This window comes from Kogia breviceps, chromosome 4 (assembly GCF_026419965.1).
Source record: "Kogia breviceps isolate mKogBre1 chromosome 4, mKogBre1 haplotype 1, whole genome shotgun sequence".
Taxonomy (NCBI): Eukaryota; Metazoa; Chordata; class Mammalia; order Artiodactyla; family Physeteridae; genus Kogia; species Kogia breviceps.
In genome coordinates this window covers 136,288,519-136,303,458 of record NC_081313.1, presented here as the reverse complement: position 1 = coordinate 136,303,458, position 14,940 = coordinate 136,288,519, and the positions used below count along the sequence as shown (strand labels likewise).

General features: G+C 38.5%; 1 long non-coding RNA gene across 1 annotated transcript in view; it reads left to right on the top strand.

Annotated features, from left to right (window-relative positions):
- LOC136794064 (uncharacterized) overlaps window positions 1–14,940 on the top strand; it is a 374,692-nt gene that overhangs the window by 44,117 nt on the left and 315,635 nt on the right. The gene's annotated exons all lie outside the window — the stretch shown is intronic.

Here is a 14,940-nt window from a genome sequence, read left to right as displayed (position 1 = left end):
ATATCCTTGCCAACATTTGTTATTTGTTGAACTTCCAAAGTTTGCTGAACATTTTTGGTCAGTAGCAGTGACCTTCCATATTGGAGAAGTCTAGTTTCCCTTGACTGAAGAACCTGTAAGATCCTCTCTTGAGGTGGTAGCTTTACAGTAGAATACTGATCCTCCTCAATACCTACCTCTCACTACTCTCATTGCCTATAGACTTAACCCAGACTTAGTTTTGGCAGGCACCAAGAGGTCAGGTATGAAGTGTAACTCATGGGGAAGGATCATAAGTGCCAAAAATTCTGGAAGATTTTGTCTCTCTCTATTTTTTATATATGGAAATCCAGGGAATATGTTAGGGAATGAATCTGGATGGGTGAGGGTAAAAGGAATATTATGCAAGATCCAGTCACATTTATAAGTTTGGGTGCACAAGAAATTTTGTATTTAACATGGGGTGGAATCAGGGAACCACTGGACTCACTGTGAGATGGACCTGAGTCATAAGTCCCTTTTCTAACTGGTAGAATCATGCATCATGCATTTCCAAGAATTAGTGTTAGTTCAGTAATCTCTAAAACTACATGATCTAACTTCCCACAGAAGTGGGAAAAAATCTATATATGTGTATGTATGCACACACACACACACACACACTTCATGTTAATTCATTCATTAAAAAAAGTCTGGAAAGCCTCATACCACATTGTTAATGGTGGTTAATTAGGGATTGGGATTTGATGGTGGTAGTCAGAGTGATGAATAGATTTTGCCTTTTAAACTCCTTTATTGTTTAACTTTGTTATAATGAGCAAATATAAAGGTATATTTGAGGGAAAAAACCTTCAAAAATAATAAATATTAGAATTTTGGAAAATACAAATAGGGCAAAGGAAAATGTATAATGTCTGTACTTCTGTAATCAAATATAATTTCTTAAACATTTTATTTAAATTTCTAGTCTTTTCTCATGCTTTTAAAAACAACTGTTTAGTATAATCGCCATAAAATAAATTGCACATATATAAAGTGTTCAATTTGATGAGTTTGACATATGCCTACACCTGTGAAACCATCACTGAAATCAATGTAATGAACATATTCATACTTCTCAAAAGTTTCTTTATGTCCCCTACTATATTCCCCAGCAGCCACTGATCTGCTTTCTTTTACTATAGTTTATTTTGCATGTTCTAGAATTTTGTATAACTGGAATCATACAGTATTAATCTTTTTTGTCTGATTTCTTTCACTCAGTTTAATTATTTTGAGGTCCATCCATGTTGTCATGTGTATCAACAGTTTGTTCATTTCTATTGTTGAGTAGTATTCCATTGTATGGAATTCCAATTTGTTTATCCATTCACATATTGGTAGACATTTGAGTTGTTTCCAGTTGCCTATTACAAATAAAACGGCTATGAACATTTGCATATGTCTTTCTTTGGACATATACTTTCTTTTCTCTTGGATATATACCTAGGAGAGAGAAATGTCTGAATTTTATGGTAGGTATATATTTGACTTTTTAAAAAAACTGTCAATTTTTTTCAAAGTTGTCCTACCATTATGCATTTCTACCAGCAATGTATACAAGTTTCAGTTACATCTTTATCAACACTTGGTAGTGTCAGTCTTTTTAATTTTCGCCATTTTAAGAATTGTGTAATGATATTCCATTGTGGTTTAAATTGCATTTCCCTAATTACTAATAATGATGAGCATCTTTTTGTGTGCTTATTTGCTATCTGTATATCTTTTATTTTGGTGAAATGACTGTTCAAATATTTGCATATGTTATCATTTTTAAGCTATTATTATTGAGTTCTGAGTGTTTTTTATATTTTTTACTTACAATCCTTCATCAGGTAACTATTTTGCTGATATTGTCTCCCAGTCTGGGACTTGCCTTTTCATTTTCTTAATATATATTTTTTTTTGTAGAGTAAAAGTTTTTCATTTTGATTGTATTCATGGGTCTGAGTTAAGAAATGTTTATCTACTCCAAAGTTTCCTATGTTTTCTTCTTGAAGTTTTATAGTTTTGGTTCTTACATTTAGCTGTAAGATTCCTTTTGAGTTATTATTTGTGTATGATATAAAGGAAGGATGAGGTTTATTCCCTTGTATCATTTGTTGAAAAGATTATCCTTTCCTGTTTGAATTGCCTTGACATTTTTGTTATCAGTTAATTGAGTTTGTATGTGTGGATCTCTTTTTGGAGTCTCTGTTTTGTTCAATTTATCTGTAAGTATGTCTTTTTATTAATACCACATTTTCTTTTTAAGATAGCTTTATGATAACTCCTGAAATCAGGTAGTGTGTGTTCACTTACTTTGCTTTTTTTTTTCAAAATTATTTTGCTTATCCTTTGCATTTCTGTTTAGATTTAAAAATCAACTTCTGTCAATTTCTGTAAAGAAACTGGGATTTATGACTGGGATTGCACTGAATCTATAGGTTAATTTGGGGAGAATTTACATCTAAATACCAACAGTGCATTTCATTTTGATTTTTTTTTTTTTTTTTTTTTTTTTTTTGCGCTGTACATGGACCTCTCACTGCTGTGGCCTCTCTCGTTGCGGAGCACAGGCTCCGGACGCGCAGGCTCAGCGGCCATGGCTCATGGGCCCAGCCGCTCCGCGGCATGTGGGATCTTCCCGGACCGGGGCACGAACCCTCGTCCCCTGCATCGGCAGGCGGACTCTCAACCACTGCGCCACCAGAGAAGCCCTTGATTTGGTTTTTACATAACTGAATAGCGTAGTTATAAGTAAATATGTGACTTTGAAGAGGGATGAAATGAGGAATTGCTCACTAGAGCAAAGTTATCTTGCCCACAGGGACGGAACTCATGGCTTTGACATTAGAAGTATGGTATTGTTAGCAGCTATTCCTTAGCTTAATTCAAATAAAACATGTTTGGTCAAAATTAAATCTACTTTTTTGCATTGTACAAAAAGAAAATGTTGATGTTTGTTGAGTATGATTAGTAGAATACGTCTAAAAACTGTCTGACCACCCAGATGGCAAATATGTGAAATAATCCTGTTATTACCTTGTGTCTTCCTCCCCACCATGGCAGAAATCATTCATCAATCACGGCATTCTTTCTCAAAGAATGTGCAGCACACAGGTACTGATTTTTAGTTAGCAGTTGTCCTCAATGAATTCAGTTTGTCTTTTCTGCAGTATAGGGAATTCCTCCACCAGTGATGGGGGTTGAGTTGACTTCTTATGCTAAAGTCTTATGCAATCTCTGCATTCCTTTCACCTGGATCCATTTGGCCAAGGATATTCCATTTGTTTTTGCAACTCAAATGCTTTGGGCAACTTTTGAAGAAAGTGTATTTGGTTAAAGCTTTTCCTTATTGACTAGATAGCCCATCCCTGCATGGGGATTGAAGTGGAATCAGTACAATGGGAGCTTTAAATAGTGTATAATGAATATGCTAACACATATATATGGAATCTAAAAAAAAAAAAAAATGTCATGAAGAGATTAGTGGTAGGATGGGAATAAAACACAGACCTACTAGAGCATGGACTTGAGGATATGGGGAGGGGGAAGGGTAAGCGGTGACGATGTGAGAGAGTGGCAGGGACATATACACACTACCAAATGTAAATTAGATAGCTAGTGGGAAGCTGCAGCATAGCACAGGGAGTGCACCTCTGTGCTTTGTGACCACCTAGAGGGGTGGGATAGGGAGGGTGGGAGGGAGGGTGACTAAAGAGGGAAGAGTTATGGGAACATATATATATGTATAACTGATTCAGTTTGTTGTAAAGGAGAAACTAACACACTATTGTAAAACAGTTATACTCAAATAAAGATGTTAAAAAAAAAGAATATAAAAAAAAAAGTGTATAATGACTTAATTGCAAGGATTTGAACATTCTTGTAGGAGCTCTTGATCCCACCTTCTACACTGAAGCCTTTAGACCTTTTGCTGACCCTTAGGTGCAGCTGAAAATGTGTCCATTGTACTTACAGCCCTGATTTCTAGGACGCTCTACTTCAGACTGTCCCAATCTGACTGTCATCCTGTGAGGTCAATACTCCTACCGATAGCTTGCCCCTTTGGTTTCTTTCTTGTGACTTCTCTGAGAGAATAGATGCCAGGAATGCAAGCTAGTTTGAGAGGGTGAGGTACATGGATAGATTCTATTTTAGGGTCGTTGAGTTGAGATGAGGTGGTAATGGGATGTCCAGATAGAAAAGAGATGCAGATTTGGAGTTTAGGAGAAGGGTCCATGTTAGAGATTATAGATCTAGGAGGCATTTACACATAAGTGACTGTTTAAGAGGCTATGGTAGATTGAAATCACCATCACAGGTGAAAATGTACACAGAGAGAGGCCTACAGCTGGACCTTGGGGGCACTCACATTTGAGGGATAGAGGAAAGATAGAGGAGGTTGAGAAGAAGCGATGGGGAGAAAAGCAGTATCGCCACATTGGGACCCTTCCCAATTCCTGCTTGGCCATCAAAACTTTGCACACACAGCCCTTAGAATAGTGACTGGTACATAATTGGTACTTAACAAACTTCTGTTGAATGACGGAATGAGTAGAATCCAAAAGACATTTTCTAGGAGAAACCTAGGGTTGACAGTCTCCAATGTTGAAGCAAGGCTGGAATGAATGAGGAAAGGCTTCATTGAGAAAAGGATTTTAGATTTGGGGATTAGACAATTACTAGTGACTTTACAGTATGCAGATTATAAACTCTTATCATCTCACACTTAGATTAGGAACCTGTAAAGTGCAGATGATAAGATGTAATTCCTTGGATTAATGTGAGGATTCAGTGATATAACCTGTAAACCATGTTAAGTACTTAGCTCAGCCCCTCATTAATTCATTAAACTAATATTTATTGAGTATTTACTAGGGCCAGGTGTAGTTGTATTATCTGCGGAAAGACCAGTGAATAAAACAGAGTTTGTGCTTTCATGGACCCGATAGTCAACCTGGAGTGGGGACAGATAATAACGAACAAAAACATCTGAGAGTGACAAATGCTGTGCAGAAAGTAAAGGATGATGATCTTATAGAGAGTGATAGGATGGCTATTTTAGGTAGGTTGGACAGGTAGATTGGACTCGAGGATCTGATGTAAACTGAGAGCTGAAAGATGAGCTGATATTGATGATGATGATGATGATGATGATATGATTCTCTTCTTCCTCTTTTTATTTCCGTTTCTCTCTTTCCACTTCAACAACAGTGCTCTAGTGCTATATAGGTGTGTGAGGCAGGTGAACACACCTGCCTCACGCACCATCCTGTCTCATCACATCACTTTCAAGCTTGAAACCCTTCCATGCCTCCTGAGTGACTTTGCAAGTTATCTGGACTAAGTCATCAGAGAAAAGTGCTGCTCCCACATTACAAGCTTGCTGGCGGCTCCACATGGTGCTTTAGAAAAGGCGTCCTTGCCCAAGGCAAAGGCATTTACACCTTCCAGGGACACATATGATTAGAGACTGGCAGAGGAGATGCAGACACGGACACAGAGGAGGGGGTGGATAGGAGGCTAACAGGAACTTAATGTGTTAGAAGAGGAAAGGCCTTTGAAAAGTGAATTAACGATATTTATAGCTGCATCAGGTAAGTAGCTGGAGAGAGCTCACTGATAATGAAGGCAAGGTTGAATTCCCATAGGGACCAGAGAGCTTCATGTGGAGAAACTATGCTACTCATTCTCTGCCTATGAGACTTAGGCAAACACTCAGAATCTCAGTTCCCCAGTCTAAAAGGGGACATGCATCTCACCTGCCTGTCCCATATGTCATGAGGAACAAATGAGAATGGATAAAGTGCTTTTTAAAATCATAAATTTTAAATATGACCTATTATTATTACTGATTACATGATTATTTCATGGCCATAGATACCCTCCTCCCCCACTTCTTCTGTAGTATATCAGCTGGCTGTTTCTCATAGTGGAGATTCAACCGCACTGTGAATGCTCATTATAAATCAATCAATATTAGCCCTTCAAGAGGCCCGTTATATTGACACTGACAGGAAGATTATTTTCATAGGAAGAGTACAACATATATTCTCAAGTGCTGGTGCTTGGGTCTATTCTACATTTGTTTTGGTTAAATATTTTTCTTATTTTAATGTTATACTCAATTACAGTGCTCCTAACCACTAATTACTAGTGTGGAATTTCCTGTTTCCTCCTCATGATTGAATCCTAGGCAGAGTCATCCCTGATCTTTCTTTTTTTCTCCTGATCTTCAGAGAGCTAGTAATTAGGCCATTTGGTGTCTAGTGCCCAGTGATGACAACTATATGGCACTAGTGCCTCCCCTCCAATTCCCTGCTCATTGTGGATGCTTCTAATTGATTATTGCACTTTCTCCTATTGATGTGGCTTCACAGCTCTGTCTAATTTGGTAACCACTGGTCACATGCAGCCATCAAACATTTGAAATGTGGCTAGTCCAAACAGACATAGGTTTTATAGGTAAAATTCATACCAGATCATGAAGACCTAGCACAAAAGAAAAAATATAAAATATCTCAATAATTTTTATATTGATTACAAGTTGGAATGATATTTTGCATGTATTGGGTTAAACAAAATATGTTATTAAAATTAATTTTACCTGTTTCTTTTAACTTTTTTAAAGTGGTTACTAGAAAATGTAAAATTGTATGTGGTATTCACACTTATGGCTCATGTTTTATTACTGCAGTACGGTCCTGCCTTCAAATCATTCTTAAGACAGTTCTTTAGGCAGTCAATTACCAATAAACCAGAAATAAAAGCAGTCATATTTTATGGAAATGGGAAAGAGATCAACACATTTTGAGTTTTTAGTTTTAGAATGAAAAAAAGAACCTTCAAATGTATCTAGTTTAGTGGTTCCCAAACATGTCTGTGCTTTAGAAAATCCCGGGATCTTAAATTGTAAAATGATAGATTTCTTGGTTCCGCCCCTGAAGATTCTGGTTTAGTAGGTCTGGCTTGGAGCCCCAGATTGTGTATTTTCAATAAGCAGCCCTGGAGATCCTGATGTGCAGCTCAGGGTTTGAGAACCCCTGAGCTAGGACTTTTTTACATTTCAGTGAAGGGACTTTCCTGGGGTGATAAATTGTTATTGGCAGAGCTAGGACCAGACCACATGTTCCTCATGGATTATATTTTGTACTACAGATCCCTAGAGTATTTTGTACTACTGCGACCTCTGAGTCTTCTCAGAACTCAGGTTAAAATGAGGAAGTCAGGCTGCATCTCAGCAGGCAAGCATACTTCTTGCGCTTCCTTATTTGGAGAAAGCCCGGTTTGGCTCAGCAGCCCCCTCTGCTGTCAAAAATCCCTAGCTCAGCTTGGCACAGCTGGCTTTGGAGAAGGGAGCCCCGAGGCGAGTTAACAACGAAGGATGTAGCAGAAAGGACAATACAGTCGGGGAACTTATTTGCAGTCAGGCGGTGGTCAAGAGGAAATGTTGCAGTTTAAGACCCATAGAGCCAAACCAGCCAGTAGAGGTTTTTTACCTGACTGCCTCCTGGTCTGGAGGAGGGTATTTGGACAAATCATTTGGCTTCTTTGGGCCTCAGTTTCCTCCTCTGAACAGGGGGTAGAAAATGACATGCTCTGCTTCCCCTCCCTCACTGGAGACTATTTTAAGAGTCTAATAGAATAATGGGAATGTTGTTACTAATGTTTTCGTTCACCGACACACCACTGGTTAGAGATGGAGCAAGACTTTGAACCTTGGTCTCCCAGTTAGTTAATTGAGGTGTATCATACAATTTCAGCTAACAAAGGAGAGATGTGTTCAGCTGCTTCCAGGGGATGGGGCAGGAAAAAATTACAAGGGAGGTTGAGGCTGACCTCATGCCTAGATGAATTAAAGCCAGGTAGCTACCCTCTTATTTATACATTCATTCATTATTTATTCAGCTTATATTTATTGAGCACCTCTTATGTTATTGGAACCATGCAAGGCATAGAGATACTAAGTCAAATTAGATATGGTCCTTGTTATATCTATGGTTCTTTCTATGTAACCCTGAATATTTCCTTTGTCCGAAATATCACAAGTAACATGGCTGGCTGAAATAATAATAGCTGCCATTTACTGGGAGCTATGTGCCAGGCACAGTGCTAGGCACTTCCCACAAACTACCTCAGAGCGCAGGAGAAGAAATAGATCTAGAAACATTTAGTAAATTTCCCACGGTAACAGTGGAGTAGGTGCGGGAGTTGGGCTCATGCGCACTCTTTAAACCACAATGCTGTACTGACCTAAAAAAACACTTCCTTTGGTAAAAGCATTAGGTAGCTGTCAGGCCCCAGGCAAAATGTATATTTACTTGTGATTGTTCATCCAAGTGTCATAACCTAAAATATTTGAAATATATTTAAATAAATTATAATACAATACTTTTGAAAAATATTTAATCATCTGGAAAAGGGCCATTGATAAAATGCTGCTTCATAATAGGAAGATATAAATCTTTTTGATACTAATTTTGTGAAACACCCACCCACACCTGTAAATATAGAAAAAAAGGTTGGAAAGCAGTTCACTATTGTTTTCAATATTGCTGTTGGGCAGTAGTGTTTTGGGAGAGTCTCATTTTCTTTGAACTTTTTGAATTTTCCATACTTTCTACAATTTTTAAAACTTTTCTCCCTAACATTTTATTATAACATTTCAAAATCTACAGAAAATTTGGAAAAATTTTACAATGAATATTAATATACTCACCATGTAGATTCTACAATCAACAACGTTTTACTACATGTGCTTTATCACTTATCTATCCAGTCTTTTATTTAATTCATCTTATTTTTTGATGCATTTCACAATAAGTTGTTGACATCAGTACACTTCTTTCCAAGTACTTCATCATACATATTGTTAAAATTCAATATCTGTTTGTGTACTTTTTTCTTATGAGATTCCCTTACAATGAAATAGACAAATCCTATGTAGCATTCAGTGGGTGGGTTCTGACATATGCATCCACTTGACAAATCCTTATCAAGATACAAAACGTTGTCATCACCCCAGAAAGTTCCCTCATTCCTAGTCAATCCCTATCCCAATCAACTTCTGTTTTAATTCTTTCCAGCATAGATTAATCTTGCTTGCTATAGAATTTCATGTAAATGGAATCATATAGTATATAGCCTTATGTAGGGCTTCTTTTATTCAACATAACGTTTTTGAGATTTGCCCAGTCTGTTGCATGTATCAGTAGTTTGTTTCTGTTGCTGGGGATGGTATGACTACACCACTGTTTGTATTTCCAGTCTCCTATTGATGGACACCTGGGCTATTTCCAATTTTTGACTGTTATAAATAAAGATGTTATAGTTATTCTTTTTTGTGGAGATGTTTTTCTTTTGGGTAAATACCTGGGTGTAGGATTTCTGGGTCATAGGGTAGGTGTCCCTGCCAGACAGGGACTTTCCTGGTGGCGCAGTGGTTAGGAATCTGCCTGACAATGCAGGGGACACAGGTTCGATCCTGGGTCTGGGATCCCACATGCCGAGGAGCAACTAAGCCCGTGCATACAAGTACTGAGCCTGTGCTCTAGAGCTCGCGAGCCACATCTACTGAGCCCTTGAGCCACAACCTTTGAAGTCTGCGTGCCCTAGAGCCCACACGGCACAACTACTGATCCCATGCACTACAACTAATGAAACCTGCGTGCTCTGGGGCCCGTGTGCCGCAAGAACTGAGCCTACGTGCTGCAACTACTGAAGGTTGCACACCTAGAGCCTGTGCTCCACACCAAGAGAAGCCACCGCAACGAGAAGCCCATGCACTGCAATGAAGAGTAGCCCCCGTTTGCCACAACTAAAGAAAGGCTACGCGCAGCAACAGAAGGCCCAACACAACCAAAAAAATTTACAAAAAAAAAAAGGTCCTTCCCAAACCCATCTCTCTTTCAAAAGGAAAAAAAAAGAAACTGCCAGACATTTTCCTAAAGTGGCTGTACTATTTTTGTACTCTTGCTGACGATGTAAGCAAGTTCTGGTTACTCCATATCCTTGCCAATATTTGATGGTGTCAGTCTTTTAAAAACTTTTAGCCATTCTGATGGGTATGTAGTGGTATCTCATTGTGCACTACCTATTTATCATCATAAAATAATGGACTTTATTTAAAAATAAATAAAACTGAAATAATGCGAAGGACAAGAAAAAGAAAAAGTATTGGAAGTAAATTTGATGAAATTAATAGTGCTCTTCTCTGGGTGAATTATGAATGTGTTTCTTTCTTGTCCTATTTTGCTTTAGATTCAAAATTGTCCAAAATAAACTCATATTCTTTTTATTAAGAAGAAAACATGTCTTTTTTTTAAAAGAAAATATCCATGAGAGTTAATACATTAAGAGAATTCAGTGATATTTTAGTTGTCAATGATTTTATGTGATTGCTTAAAAAGAGGTGGGTTTTGATAGGCTATATTTGGGCCTTACCTGTAAATACTCTGTGAGATTGTGCAAACTGCCCCCTCTGTCTTTGGTTTCTTCCTCTTTTTTATAAGTGGATTGGAGTAGGTGCTAAGTCCTCTGTCAGTTAGAAAGAAAATGCAATAGTTATAGGCATTGGAGGAAATGAGAGCCAGGACAAGTAAAGTTTGATGGAGAACAGAGGCTCGCTACTTAGGGGTTTCAAACTGAGTAAAAGAGCCATTTGCCATGGGATTCATAGAAGAGATTCAGGCCCACGGGGAGACTGCACGGTGTAGCGACAATGTGAGTTTAAGAGTCAGATTGTCCTGGATTCAAATCCAGACACAGAGTTCTTCTTGATCTTTGATCTTAGGCCAAGTGCCTTAATCTCTCTGAATCTCAGTTTCTGCATCTGCTAAAAGAAGGTACTCATTTTTATCCTTTTGACTGTGTGTGTGTGTGTGTGTGTGTGTGTATGTGTATGTGTGTATATTTTAAATTGGATAATATTTACAGACATTGTCATTTACAGAAGTGCCTGCAACAGGCTTTTGCCTTGGAATGTGTAGGCAAGTGACAAAACTGGGGGAGAGGGAATTGAAATAGAGGGAAATAAAAGGGGACCAGAGATAAATTTAGAAACCTAGATTGTGAAGGTTTAACGGAATGCTAGAGATGATCTAATCAAACCCTCATTTTGCAGAGGAGAAAATTAAGCTGTAGAATTGATTCCCTGTGGAGGTGGTGGCAGGAAACCCATGTGGTTTATTTTCTAGACTTACCATAATGCTTTGGCTAACTTCACAACTTGACCGTAGCCTGGTGTCAGTTAGATTAAGTGGAATTTTCCTTGCACATCCCATTAGGACCACTCAACTTGGGGGATTTCAAATGCTGTAACCAGCAGGGGAACAGAAACAAGCTCTCCAGGAGACTTGCCACTGGAAGACTGAACTCTTCAACTCTTTAAATTTTACAAGTTCAAGCAACAGCCATGTTGTTGATCAGCTTAGCTCTGTCCTGGAGCTGTTCGTTGCTTTTGACTGCTTCTTTCTAAGCTCAGGTACCAACTTCCCTGGAAAGTATGTACTGCCCACCAGGGGATTTTCTGTGTATTAATTTCACCCATGAGAAGTTTCCTCCCTTGTCCTGTGTTGTAGGCTAGAGACTAACTATCTGACAACTGTATGGTTTTCTGTCCCTTTGAAGAAATATCCCTGCCACAGTGATTTGCCCCAGTTTCTTTCAAGGTTGTTTAGCACTGTCTGTGTGGCATTACCTTGCTTCTCTGCTTAATTTCAGAGAAAAAGATTTCTTTTCAGAAAGCTAAAAATTAAGAGCGTAGAATCCTTCCTTTCAAACTTCAGTCTTTTGGTCTGTAAAAGGATTTCAGCAATGTCTTGGATGGTTTTACTGGCTGAGAAAAAAAAAAAAGAAAAGAAGAAAAATCAAGATCCAGCTTGAATTTTCTCTTGCTCCTTGACCTGAGTCTCTATAAAAAGTCTTTTCTCCCTGCACTCCACATCCCTCCCTGACTTTGCAGAGGGGTGCTCTCTGCCCTGGAGATCTTGAGACAGGAAAAAACATTAAGCTGTCCAAGGGAAGGCAGTTTTCACAAGAGGATTTTTACTCCACGCTCATTCAAAAAATAATGAACTTCTTGTGAGCAAATCTCTTAGGGACCATATAGCCTAATTTTCTAAGATGTTGAATGGTGATTAGAGGAGTGAGAGGGCCCTGGGATGCTATGAAGACTGACTTTGGATTTGTCTTTCCTTCCGTATCTCTTAGTATCAGGGTTAGCTTTACCCTGAACAATTTCTAACAAGCTCCTTCAACCCAAGGCATAGAAAACACAGAAGAAATATTGATGCATTCTTGTGCTTTCCAACACAAATGTATTTCATAGAGTCCTTGCTTCTATAAAGAAATTCTTTGAAAGCAAAATGTAAGAGAGCATTGTTTATAGAAAAGTCTTTTCTTCCCTTGGCTAAGGGCTCCTTGTTCTTTTGCTATCCCCACTGCCTCTCTGCCCTGCTTTGTTTAGATGATAAAGTCAATATTGTACTCCACTTACTGACATTCACTAAGGTAGGGAAGATTCAGTCATGGCCCCAAAGGCCTGGAACTCAGTCTGGCGTCATAAATTCAGGCTTTGGTTTTGCTAATGACTTCTCAGTCTTCAGCCTCATCCAATCATACCTCAGAAAAAGATTTTACATGTCATAATGCACGTGAGACATTTGACACAGGTCCAGGCAACAGAGTAAGCACCCAGTAAATTCTAGCTGTAGTTGGTATGAAAGTTTGTTCCCCATAATGCTTTCTTCCTTAATAGGGGTGTGTGGTGGGTAGACTGGACTCCCTTAAGAGCATGAGAGACATGGCTGCTGAAAGGGGGGCAGGGTACAGGAAGAACTGCTCAATATTTGTTAAAGACAAATATTGGCTAGTTCTTTTCCTGAGGGCTGCCTCTATAGCTGTGGGTCAGTGTGTGATGAAACTAGAAATGTGGTAGACTTTATGAGAGATTTGGGCTCTGGGTTCTATTCTACTGATCTTAGTTGTATAATATTGTGTAAGTTACTTAAAAATATCTCTCTTCTAGGTTTAGTAGAGTGACCCAAGTTTTCTGTGCTCTTTCCCATCTTCTACATTTGATGCTGTGAGAACTAGACTAGAGCACTGGAAATGACTCCATTCTCTGTGTGAAACCAGCCCTGAAGAAGCAATTAAGGCAACCCGAAGGTTGTTGGCAGAAGCCTAATAAACCTTATGGGAGTGTTATTTGGGGTTGCTAACCTTCCTCACAATTGGACTCTTCTATTTACAGGTTAGCACCAATAATAAGCTCCATTGAAGAGAATGGCTCTAATTGGTTCCTAGTTGTTGCTTTGGGTTAAAAGTTGACCATCTATTCTGAGAATGATCTGTTTGAGTCTGTGTCTACAGTTTGCCCAAATGAACTGATAAGTAAGTGAAAGATTCACTCCACATCCTGATCGTTGAGTCTGTGGAAAGCCTGCCCAAGCAGTCTGGCTGGATTTCATCTATGAACCCATAGAGTATTTTGGCACCATGTGGATGCTGACTTTGTATGCAGGTGTGTGCATGTCTGTATGTATGTGTGTTAGAATGTGTTTTAGAGAGAGTTTAAAACCATGATGCAGACAAATGAGGACACTTAGAAAAATAAACCAGCCAAAGGCCCAAGTAGACATCTGCTTGCTTGACTGATCTCTCCTGCATTAGTGTAACTTAAAAAGCATAATGAAAACATTTTGGCTTAATGAACATAACCTGTGATAAATTCTAATGCTTTAGGAGGCAAATAAAATAATGAGAAGAGGATTCAGCCTTAAGACAGAGGATATTCCATACCTTTCTCTTCTGGGAATTATTATTAGAAGGATATTTATTTAAGTCAGATGTTATGGTTCTGGTCAGGGGCCATTGTATAACTTTTTCCTTGACTTATATACTCTTTGAATTAGTCCTTTATATTCTTTTATTGTGGTAAAAATATGTATAGTATGTAACATTTACAATTTTTAAATGCACTGTTCATTGGTATTAAGTACATTCATATTGTTGTGCAACCATCACTATCATCCATCTTCAGAACTTTTTCATCTTCCCAGACTGAAACTTGGTATCCCTTCAATCCTTCATTTGTAAGAGACAGCAAATTACAGGTTTTGAAACCATCCATACCTTATTCACATGAGGAGTTATTGCAGAAATAGCACATCATTTATATTTTCTTATTCATTTACTCAGTTATTCAACAGGTAGTGACTGAGTACTGATGATGAGCCAGTACTATGCTGGGGATGATGTTGAATAAATCAGATGAAATCTGGCCCTCAGATCTTATAGTCTGTTTTCTTCTTATAGTGGGAGGCAGAATAACGGCCCCCCAAAGATGTCCATGTCCTAATCCCTGGAACCTGTGACTGTGTTACCCTGCATGGCAGAATGGGTTGGATGCTCCCCTAGGGTCTCCAGAAGGAACACAGCCTTCTTGACCCCTTGACTTTAGCCTGTAAGATTCATTTTGGATTCCTGATCTCTAGAACTGTAAGATACTAAATTTCGGTAGTTTTAAGCCATTAAGTTTGTGGTAATTTGTTATAGCAGCAATAGAAAACTAACACACTTGTCTTTTTGCTTAGTCAGTTTTAAGTTAAGGGGTTTCTTTACTGTGAGTTTTGCCTTGTTGGTTCAGGAAAGTGTGGAGTTTTTTCAGAACACAGAATTGTGTTTGCTCTAGAAGCCTTGCCTGCCTCATGTCATCAGGCCTGTGCCGGGACTTAAACAGACTGTAACTTGTATTTAACTCATCATAATTAATCCATCATATTTCATTCATTAATTCATCATTTTTTAAACCATCATAATTCATTAATTAATTCTCACCCCCTGGCACCATGCTGGGTATACTTAATGCCTAGCACTCCATCTAGGAGACATCCTATTCTTGGCTTGGGTCCTTTCTGAAACAGGGCAACTTTTAGA